Genomic DNA, 12,500 nt, shown 5'->3' with positions numbered 1-12,500 from the left:
CACTACCACCCTCGTCCGTCACTACCAGCCTCGTCCTTCACTACCACCCTCGTCCTTCACTACCACCCTCGTCCTTCACTACCACCCTCGTCATTCACTACCACCCTCGTCCTTCACTACCACCCTCGTCCTTCACTACCACCCTCGTCCTTCACTACCAGTCCTTCACTACCACCCTCGTCCTTCACTACCACCCTCGTCCTTCACTACCACCCTCGTCCTTCACTACCACCCTCGTCCTTCACTACCACCCTCGTCCTTCACTACCAGCCACGTCCTTCACTACCACCCTCGTCCTTCACTACCACCCTCGTCCTTCACTACCACCCTCGTCCTTCACTACCACCCTCGTCCTTCACTACCACCCTCGTCCTTCACTACCACCCTCGTCCTTCACTACCACCCTCGTCCTTCACTACCACCCTCGTCCTTCACTACCACCCTCGTCCTTCACTACCACCCTCGTCCTTCACTACCACCCACGTCCTTCACTACCACCCTCGTCCTTCACTACCACCCTCGTCCTTCACTACCACCCTCGTCCTTCACTACCACCCTCGTCCTTCACTACCACCCTCGTCCTTCACTACCACCCTCGTCCTTCACTACCACCCTCGTCCTTCACTACCACCCTCGTCCTTCACTACCACCCTCGTCCTTCACTACCACCCTCGTCCTTCACTACCACCCTCGTCCTTCACTACCACCCTCGTCCTTCACTACCACCCTCGTCCTTCACTACCACCCTCGTCCTTCACTACCACCCTCGTCCTTCACTACCACCCTCGTCCTTCACTACCACCCTCGTCCTTCACTACCACCCTCGTCCTTCACTACCACCCTCGTCCTTCACTACCACCCTCGTCCTTCACTACCACCCTCGTCCTTCACTACCACCCTCGTCCTTCACTACCACCCTCGTCCTTCACTACCACCCTCGTCCTTCACTACCACCCTCGTCCTTCACTACCACCCTCGTCCTTCACTACCACCCTCGTCCTTCACTACCACCCTCGTCCTTCACTACCACCCTCGTCCTTCACTACCACCCTCGTCCTTCACTACCACCCTCGTCCTTCACTACCACCCTCGTCCTTCACTACCACCCTCGTCCTTCACTACCACCCTCGTCCTTCACTACCACCCTCGTCCTTCACTACCACCCTCGTCCTTCACTACCACCCTCGTCCTTCACTACCACCCTCGTCCTTCACTACCACCCTCGTCCTTCACTACCACCCTCGTCCTTCACTACCACCCTCGTCCTTCACTACCACCCTCGTCCTTCACTACCACCCTCGTCCTTCACTACCACCCACGTCCTTCACTACCACCCTCGTCCTTCACTACCACCCTCGTCCTTCACTACCACCCTCGTCCTTCACTACCACCCTCGTCCTTCACTACCACCCTCGTCCTTCACTACCAGCCACGTCCTTCACGTCCTTCACTACCACCCTCGTCCTTCACTACCACCCTCGTCCTTCACTACCACCCGTCCTTCACTACCACCCACGTCCTTCACTACCACCCTCGTCCTTCACTACCACCCTCGTCCTTCACTACCAGCCCGTCCTTCACTACCACCCTCGTCCTTCACTACCACCCTCGTCCTTCACTACCACCCACGTCGTCCTTCACTACCACCCTCGTCCTTCACTACCACCCGTCGTCCTTCACTACCACCCTCGTCCTTCACTACCACCCTCGTCCTTCACTACCACCCTCCTTCACTACCACCCTCGTCACTACCACCCTCGTCCTTCACTACCAGCCACGTCCTTCACTACCACCCTCGTCCTTCACTACCAGCCACGTCCTTCACTACCACCCACGTCCTTCACTACCACCCTCGTCCTTCACTACCACCCTCGTCCTTCACTACCAGCCACGTCCTTCACTACCACCCTCTACCAGTCCTTCACTACCACCCTCGTCCTTCACTACCAGCCCGTCGTCCTTCACTACCAGCCACGTCCTTCACTACCACCCTCGTCCTTCACTACCAGCCACGTCCTTCACTACCACCCTCGTCCTTCACTACCACCCTCGTCCTTCACTACCACCCTCGTCCTTCACTACCACCCACGTCCTTCACTACCAGCCCCTTCCCTCACTACCACCCTCGTCCTTCACTACCACCCACGTCCTTCACTACCACCCACGTCCTTCACTACCAGCCACGTCCTTCACTACCACCCACGTCCTTCACTACCACCCACGTCCTTCACTACCACCCACGTCCTTCACTACCAGCCACGTCCTTCACTACCACCCTCGTCCTTCACTACCACCCTCGTCCTTCACTACCACCCTCGTCCTTCACTACCACCCTCGTCCTTCACTACCACCCACGTCCTTCACTACCACCCACGTCCTTCACTACCAGCCACGTCCTTCACTACCACCCTCGTCCTTCACTACCACCAACGTCCTTCACTACCAGCCACGTCCTTCACTACCACCCACGTCCTTCACTACCACCCACGTCCTTCACTACCACCCACGTCCTTCACTACCACCCTCGTCCTTCACTACCCCCCACGTCCTTCACTCCCACCCACGTCCTTCACTACCACCCACGTCCTTCACTACCACCCACGTCCTTCACTACCAGCCACGTCCTTCACTACCACCCACGTCCTTCACTACCACCCTCGTCCTTCACTACCAGCCACGTCCTTCACTACCACCCTCGTCCTTCACTACCACCCACGTCCTTCACTACCACCCACGTCCTTCACTACCAGCCACGTCCTTCACTACCACCCACGTCCTTCACTACCACCCACGTCCTTCACTACCACCCACGTCCTTCACTACCACCCTCGTCCTTCACTACCACCCACGTCCTTCACTACCACCCTCGTCCTTCACTACCACCCTCGTCCTTCACTACCACCCTCGTCCTTCACTACCACCCTCGTCCTTCACTACCACCCACGTCCTTCACTACCACCCACGTCCTTCACTACCACCCACGTCCTTCACTACCACCCACGTCCACGTCCTTCACTACCACCCTCGTCCTTCACTACCACCCACGTCCTTCACTACCACCCACGTCCTTCACTACCACCCTCGTCCTTCACTACCACCCACGTCCTTCACTACCACCCTCGTCCTTCACTACCACCCACGTCCTTCACTACCACCCTCGTCCTTCACTACCACCCTCGTCCTTCACTACCACCCTCGTCCTTCACTACCACCCTCGTCCTTCACTACCACCCACTACCACCCTCGTCCTTCACTACCACCCTCGTCCTTCACTACCACCCTCGTCCTTCACTACCACCCACGTCCTTCACTACCACCCACGTCCTTCACTACCACCCTCGTCCTTCACTACCACCCACGTCCTTCACTACCACCCACGTCCTTCACTACCAGCCACGTCCTTCACTACCACCCACGTCCTTCACTACCACCCTCGTCCTTCACTACCACCCACGTCCTTCACTACCACCCTCGTCCTTCACTACCACCCTCGTCCTTCACTACCACCCTCGTCCTTCACTACCACCCTCGTCCTTCACTACCACCCTCGTCCTTCACTACCACCCTCGTCCTTCACTACCACCCTCGTCCTTCACTACCACCCTCGTCCTTCACTACCACCCTCGTCCTTCACTACCACCCTCGTCCTTCACTACCACCCTCGTCCTTCACTACCACCCTCGTCCTTCACTACCACCCACGTCCTTCACTACCACCCTCGTCCTTCACTACCACCCACGTCCTTCACTACCACCCACGTCCTTCACTACCACCCACGTCCTTCACTACCAGCCACGTCCTTCACTACCACCCTCGTCCTTCACTACCAGCCACGTCCTTCACTACCACCCTCGTCCTTCACTACCACCCTCGTCCTTCACTACCACCCTCGTCCTTCACTACCACCCTCGTCCTTCACGTCCTTCACTACCACCCTCGTCCTTCACTACCACCCTCGTCCTTCACTACCAGCCACGTCCTTCACTACCAGCCACGTCCTTCACTACCACCCTCGTCCTTCACTACCACCCTCGTCCTTCACTACCAGCCCGTCGTCCTTCACTACCACCCTAGTCCTTCACTACCACCCTCGTCCTTCACTACCACCCTCGTCCTTCACTACCACCCTCGTCCTTCACTACCACCCTCGTCCTTCACTACCACCCTCGTCCTTCACTACCACCCACGTCCTTCACTACCAGCCACGTCCTTCACTACCACCCTCGTCCTTCACTACCACCCTCGTCCTTCACTACCACCCTCGTCCTTCACTACCACCCTCGTCCTTCACTACCACCCTCGTCCTTCACTACCACCCTCGTCCTTCACTACCACCCTCGTCCTTCACTACCACCCTCGTCCTTCACTACCACCCTCGTCCTTCACTACCACCCTCGTCCTTCACTACCACCCTCGTCCTTCACTACCACCCTCGTCCTTCACTACCACCCTCGTCCTTCACTACCACCCTCGTCCTTCACTACCACCCTCGTCCTTCACTACCACCCTCGTCCTTCACTACCACCCTCGTCCTTCACTACCACCCTCGTCCTTCACTACCACCCACGTCCTTCACTACCACCCTCGTCCTTCACTACCACCCTCGTCCTTCACTACCACCCTCGTCCTTCACTACCACCCTCGTCCTTCACTACCACCCTCGTCCTTCACTACCACCCTCGTCCTTCACTACCACCCTCGTCCTTCACTACCACCCTCGTCCTTCACTACCACCCTCGTCCTTCACTACCACCCACGTCCTTCACTACCACCCTCGTCCTTCACTACCACCCTCGTCCTTCACTACCAGCCACGTCCTTCACTACCACCCTCGTCCTTCACTACCACCCTCGTCCTTCACTACCACCCTCGTCCTTCACTACCACCCTCGTCCTTCACTACCACCCTCGTCCTTCACTACCACCCTCGTCCTTCACTACCACCCTCGTCCTTCACTACCACCCACGTCCTTCACTACCACCCACGTCCTTCACTACCACCCTCGTCCTTCACTACCACCCTCGTCCTTCACTACCACCCTCGTCCTTCACTACCACCCTCGTCCTTCACTACCACCCTCGTCCTTCACTACCACCCTCGTCCTTCACTACCACCCTCGTCCTTCACTACCACCCTCGTCCTTCACTACCACCCTCGTCCTTCACTACCACCCTCGTCCTTCACTACCACCCTCGTCCTTCACTACCAGCCACGTCCTTCACTACCAGCCACGTCCTTCACTACCACCCTCGTCCTTCACTACCACCCTCGTCCTTCACTACCACCCTCGTCCTTCACTACCACCCTCGTCCTTCACTACCACCCTCGTCCTTCACTACCAGCCACGTCCTTCACTACCAGCCACGTCCTTCACTACCACCCTCGTCCTTCACTACCACCCTCGTCCTTCACTACCAGCCACGTCCTTCACTACCACCCTCGTCCTTCACTACCACCCACGTCCTTCACTACCAGCCACGTCCTTCACTACCACCCTCGTCCTTCACTACCACCCTCGTCCTTCACTACCACCCTCGTCCTTCACTACCAGCCACGTCCTTCACTACCACCCTCGTCCTTCACTACCACCCTCGTCCTTCACTACCACCCTCGTCCTTCACTACCACCCTCGTCCTTCACTACCACCCTCGTCCTTCACTACCACCCTCGTCCTTCACTACCACCCTCGTCCTTCACTACCACCCTCGTCCTTCACTACCACCTCGTCATGCAACCCGTCCTTCGCTACCACCTCGTCCTTCCTACACCATCGTCAGCCACTACACCTCGTCATGCCTACCTCGTCCTTCACTACCACCTCGCATCGCCACTACCAGCCACGTCGCCCACCACCACCCTCGTGCGCAACTTACTACCAGCCACGTCATTGCTACCCGCCTCGTCGCCTGCACCACCTCGTCGGCCACCACCTCGTCCTTCCACTGCACCACGTCGCCACCACCCCTCGTCATACACTACCACCCTCGTCAACCTACTTACCACCTCGTCATGCTGCGCCTCGTCCTTCACTACCACCCTCGTCATCCACTGCCACGATCTTCCACTTACTGCCACGTCGCTACTTACCACCACTCGTCATTACCGCCTGCACCGATCATTTACCACCTCGTCCTTCCTACCACACCCTCGTCCTTCACACTACCAGCCGCGTCTTCTTCACCCTCGGCCTTCACTACCACCCGCGTCATTGCTCTGCACCTCGATCATCATACGCATAATTCTTCACTCACCACCTCGTCCTTCACCACCGCGTCGGCTTCCGCCTTGCACCATAGTCATTACGCCTGCCCGTCCATTGCACCACCACCTCGTCATTGCCTTTGCCTGCATTACCACCACCCGTCCTTCTTTCACCACCGAAGTCATTCACTGCTGCTGCACTCGATCGCCACTACCACCCTCGATCATCACCACCACCTCGTCCTTCCTACCACCCTCGTCCTTCCTACCACCCTCGTCCTTCACTACCAGCCGTCCTTCACTACCCTCGTTATTCACTGCCAGCCGTCCTTCACTACCACCCTCGTTATATTCCACCCGCCTCGTCATGCTACCACCCTCGTCCTTCACCCCACCGTCCTTCACGCTCACCACCTCGTCATTCCTACCACCCTCGTCATTCACTGCCACCACTCGTCATGCTACCCGCCTCGTCCTTCCTACCTCGTCCCCTTACATACCATGCGTCCTTCACTGCCACCTCGTCGTACCGCATGGTCATTCCCTGCCGCCTCGTCATTCACTGCCGCGCATCATTCCTTCCTGCCGCATCGTCATCCTGCCATATCGTCGCTTCCACCACCTCGTCCTTCACACCACCACCTCGTCTTCACACTCACCAGCCACGTCCTTCACTACCACCTCGTCCTTCACCAGCCGTCCTTCACTACCGCCTCGTCCCGCTTCATACCACCCTCGTCAAGCTACCACACCTCGGTCACCGCTCTGCACCGGTAGCCACTGCCACCTCGTCCTTCACTACCACCTCGTCCTTCACTACCACCCTCTGTCCTTCACTACCACCCTCACGTCGCCACTACCACCGCGTCCTTCCACTGCCACCCACGTCGCTACACTGCCACCCACGTCGCCACTCACACCTCGTCGTACTACCACCCCACGTCGCCACCACGCCTCGTCTTCACTGCGCACATCGTCTTCACTGCCGGCCCGTCCTTCACTCGCCTCGTCGCTTCACCACCAGCCCGTCCTTCACTGCACCGCCCTCCATCCTTCACTACCACCCTCGTCCTTCACTACCACCTCGTCGGCCACCACCCACGTCGCCCTACCACCCTCGTCCTTCCCCACTACCACCTATTATCTTCGCTGCCGCATCGATCGGCTACCACCCTCGTCGCTACTACCCGTCCTTCGCTGCCGCCCGATCTTACACTGCCGCACTCGTCATTCACTGCCACGTGCCACCTCTGCCATAGTCATTGCTTACCGCATCGTCGCTGCACGCTGCCAGCCGCGTCCTTCACTACCACCCTCGTCCTTCACCAGCCACGTCCTTACCACTACCACCCTCGTCCTTCACTGCCACCCTCGTCATTGCTCTGCCCTCGTCATTACTTTCTGCCATAGTCGGCCACTACCACCCCTCGTCGCTTCACTGCTGCCCTCGTCAGCTACCACCTCGTCTTCACTACTGCCTGCGTCGCCACTACCACCCGTCCTTCACACCACCTCGTCGCTTCACTACCACCCTCGTCCTTCCTACCACCCTCGTCCTTCACTGCACCACCCTCGTCCTTCACACCACCACCACGTCATTCACTACCACCTCGTCCTTCACTACCACCCTCGTCGCCTACCACCTCGTCCTTCACTACCACCCGTCCTTCCCCACTACCACCCACGTCGCCTGCCACTCGTCCTTCACTCTGCACCCACGTCGCCACTGCCGCATAATAAGCCTGCCACCCTCGTCATTACTACCACATGGTCTTCGCTGCTCGTCATTCAACCACCGCCGCATAGGTCGCTACTGCCGCATAGTCGCCACCACCGCCTCGTCCTTACTGCCACGTCATTCCACTGCCACCTCGTCCTTCACTACCACCTCGTCCTTCCACTACCACCCACGTCCTTCACTCACCTCATTCGCTTCACCACCCACGTCCTTCCTACCTCGTCCTTCACCACCACCCTCGTCTTCCTGCCACCCTCGTCATTCACTACCACCCTCGTCCTTCACTGCACCCGTCCTTCCTGCACCACCTCGTCCTTCACTACCACCCTCGTCCTTCCTACCACCCGTCCTTCCTGCCACCCGTCCTTCACTACCACCCTCGTCCTTCACTACCACCCCTCGTCCTTCCTACCACCGGTCGCCACCACTACCGCCCCACGGTCGTCACTGTGCCCCTCGGTCATTCGCGCCCGTCGCCACCGCTGCCTCGTCATTACGCTGCTGCCATAATCGTTCACTGCCACCCTCGTCGTTCACTGCACCGTCGCTACCACCACGTCCTTCACTGCCACCCTCGTCCTTCCACTACCACCCGTCGCCTACCACCCTCGTCCTTCACTACCACCCTCGTCGCCACTGCCACCCCGTCGCCACCTGCACCGCGTCATGCTGCCTCGTCTTCACTACCCACCCTCGTCCTTCCACCGCCCGTCGCCCTACCACCCTCACGTCTTCACTACCACCTCGTCGCCACTACCACCCTCGTCGTACACACCCTCATCCCTTCACTACCACCCTCGTCCTTCACTACCACCCTCGTCCTTCACACCAGCCACGTCGCCACCACCCTCGTCGCTTCACTACCGCCGTCCTTCACCACCCTCGTCCTTCACTACCACCCTCGTCCTTCACACTACCGCCCTCGTCGCTACCACCCACCTCGTCCTTCACTACTGCCCCTCGTCGCTTAATCATTCACTGCCACCCTCGTCCTTCCCTACCACACCCCCTCGTCCTTCACTACCACCCACGTCCTTCCTGCCACCCTCGTCAGCCCCACTGCCACCCTCGTCCTTCACTACCACCTCGTCTGCTTCACGCTCACCACCTCATCTTCACTACCCTCGTCCTTCACTACCACCACCCTCGTCCTTCCTGCCACCCTCGTCGTACTACCACCCTCGTCGCTTCCACTGCCACCCTCGTCCCTTCCTGCCACCTCGATCGTACTGCCACCTCGTCGCCACTACCCGCACGTCCTTCGCACCCTGCGTCCTTCACTGCCACCTCGTCGCCTGCCACCCTCGTCGTACTGCCACCCACGTCCTTCCTGCCACCTCGTCGCTCACTACCACCTCGTCCTTCGCACTACCAGCCACGTCCTTCACTACCACCGTCGCTTCACTGCCACACTCGTCATTCACTGCCACCCTCGTCCTTCTTTACCACCTAAATCGCCTGCCGCCTCGTCGCCCGCCTACCTCGTCCTTCACTGCACCCACGTCCCTTCCCTGCCGCACGTCCTTCACTACCACCTCGTCCTTCACTACCACCCTCATTCCACTACCACCCGTCCTTCACTACCACCCTCGTCATCCACTACCACCACTCGTCCTTCCCTCCACCCTCGTCCTTCCTGCCTCGTCGCTTCACTACCACCCTCATTCACTACCACCCCTCGTCGTTCTTTGCCTCGTCGCCCACTACCACCTCGTCAGCCACCACCTCGTCCTTCCTACCTCGTCCTTCACTACCACCCACGTCGCCACTACCACCCTCGTCCTTCCACTACCACCCTCGTCATGCATACCTCGTCGCCTACTGTACGTCCTTCACTACCACCCTCGTCCTTCACTACCACCCTCGTCCTTCACTACCACCTCGTCCTTCACTACCACCCTCGTCCTTCACTACCTCGTCCTTCACTACCACCTCGTCCCTTCACTACCTCGTCCTTCCCCTGCCACCCCTCGTCGCTTCCTACCACCTCGTCTTCACTACCACCCTCGTCGCCACTACCACCCTCGGCCTTCCACTACCCACCCTCGTCGCCTTCACTACCACCCTCGTCCTTCACTACCACCCTCGTCGCCACTGCCCACCCTCAATCGCCACTGCCTCCTCGTCGCTACTACCACCCTCGTCGCCACTACCACCCTCGTCCCTTCCACTACCACCCACGTCCTTCACTACCACCCTCGTCCTTCACTACCACCCTCGTCCTTCACTACCACCCACGTCCTTCACTACCACCCTCGTCCTTCACTACCACCCACGTCCTTCACTACCACCCTCGTCCTTCACTACCACCCTCGTCCTTCACTACCACCCACGTCCTTCACTACCACCCACGTCCTTCATTACCACCCACGTCCTTCATTACCACCCACGTCCTTCACTACCACCCACGTCCTTCACTACCACCCACGTCCTTCATTACCATCCAAATATATACTTTCCTATTGAATTCTTAAACGGAAAACAATGGAATTTGTCCTTTTCTCCTCGATATAGAATGTTATACTGTGTGTGTATACTGTGTTCAGTATAATGTGTGTGTATACTGTGTTCAGTATAATGTGTGTGTATACTGTGTTCAGTATACTGTGTTTGTACACTGTGTTTAGAATATTATGTGTATACCGTGTTAAGTATACTGTCAACATGCTGTGAAGACGTAGTGTAAACGACAGTGTTTGAAACTGTAAATGTGACAGTATATTACACTGTGAATGTGACAGTATATTACACTGTGAATGTGACAGTGTAAAAACCGACGTTAGTAATCAGTCGAACGAGCACAATATATACATGGAATAAGCAGATTAACTTAATTGAACACAATGCTCGTTAATGTAAATATCTAAACAGCCAATCACGTGGCAGCACCTCAGTGCCTAAAAGCATGCAGACTTGGTCAAGAGTTTCAGGTGTTGCTCGGACCAAACATCAGAATGGGGGAAAGAAATGTGATCTAAGTGACTGACCGTGTGATGATTCTTGGTACCAGACGGGGTGGTGGTCACAGTATCTCAATCACTACTGATCTCCTGGGATTTTCACGCATAACAGTTTCTAGAGTTTACAAAGAAAAAAAGGAAAACAACCACAAACCCCAAAACAACCACGCGTTACAACAGTATTATGCCGAAGAACAGCTCTGAATGCACAAAACTTCGAACCTTGAAGTGGATGGGTCCCAGCAGTAGAAGAGCACATCGGGTTCCGCTTGTGTCAGCTAAGAACAGGAAACTGAGGCTACAGTGGGCACAGTCTCACCAAAACCGGACAGTTGAAGATTGGAAAAATGTCGCCTGATTTGACGAATCTCGATTTATGCTGATATGCAGATGGTAGAATCAGAATTTGGAGCAGGCCTTTGGAATGTGATGGAACGGGAGATTAGCACCATGAATGCTCACCCGACAAATCTGCAGCATTTGCATGATGCTACAATGTCAACATGGACCAGGATCTCTAAGGAATGTTTCCAGCACCTTGTTGAATCCATGCTACGAAGAATTCAGACCTTTCTGGAGGGCAATTGGGGGCCCTGCACAGTAATTGAAGAGAGTACCTGATACAATGGGCACTGAGTGAGTGCACAGAATGGTTATATTATGTAATAGAATGAGAAAGAGATTTAAAATGTTAAGAACCATAGGGTGGAAATATCATAAGCATGAGAGACTAAAGACTAAAGTAATCAGCATGATCATTGCGCTATTTTATTTTCTGTGTGTGTGCGTAGATGAAGATAATATAATTCCCTCTCTCTTTGTTTCTCCCCTCTCTCTCTCTCTCTCTCTCTCTCTCTCTCTCTCTCTCTCTCTCTCTCTCTCTCTCTCTCTCTCTCTCTCTCTCTCTCTCTCTCTCTCTCTCTCTCTCACTCTCTCTCTCTCCCTCCCGTCCCTCTCTTCTAATATATTATCTATCATGTTCTCTTCAAACTTTACTATGCTTTACAATTTGATTTAAAAAAACCTGTACATATAAATATAATACGTAATTAAGTTGCCAGAGGGATAAAGTAATTTAGTGGGGAAAATGAAATAAATGTAATTAATGTGAGTGTATGAATAGGGACAAGCTCAAAAAACCTGAAGCTCTGACACAAATGGATATTTAATCAGCTTTGTATCTCCGCATTCCCCCTCAATACATAACTTGTATGTAAGTATGTACTGCATGTAGGTATGTATGCAGGCATGTACTGAATGTATATATGTATGTAAATATATTATAATTCAATTGTTAAATTATATATATATATATATATATATATATATATATATATATATATACATATATGTATATATATATGTATATATATATATATATATGTATATATATATATATATATGTATATATATATATATATATATATATATATGTATATATATATATGTACATATATATATACATATACATCTATATATATATATATATATATATATATATATATATATATATATATATATATATATATATATATATATATATATATATGTACATATATATATACATATACATCTATATATATATATATATATATATTATA

General features: G+C 54.9%; 1 protein-coding gene across 1 annotated transcript in view; it reads right to left on the bottom strand.

Annotated features, from left to right (window-relative positions):
• The window catches only part of LOC128686771 (chondroadherin-like), a 162,499-nt gene that overhangs the window by 149,088 nt on the left and 911 nt on the right, over positions 1-12,500 (bottom strand). The window lies entirely within an intron of this gene.

This window comes from Cherax quadricarinatus, chromosome 7 (assembly GCF_038502225.1).
Source record: "Cherax quadricarinatus isolate ZL_2023a chromosome 7, ASM3850222v1, whole genome shotgun sequence".
Lineage (NCBI taxonomy): Eukaryota > Metazoa > Arthropoda > Malacostraca > Decapoda > Parastacidae > Cherax > Cherax quadricarinatus.
This window is presented reverse-complemented; position numbering and strand designations above follow the sequence as displayed.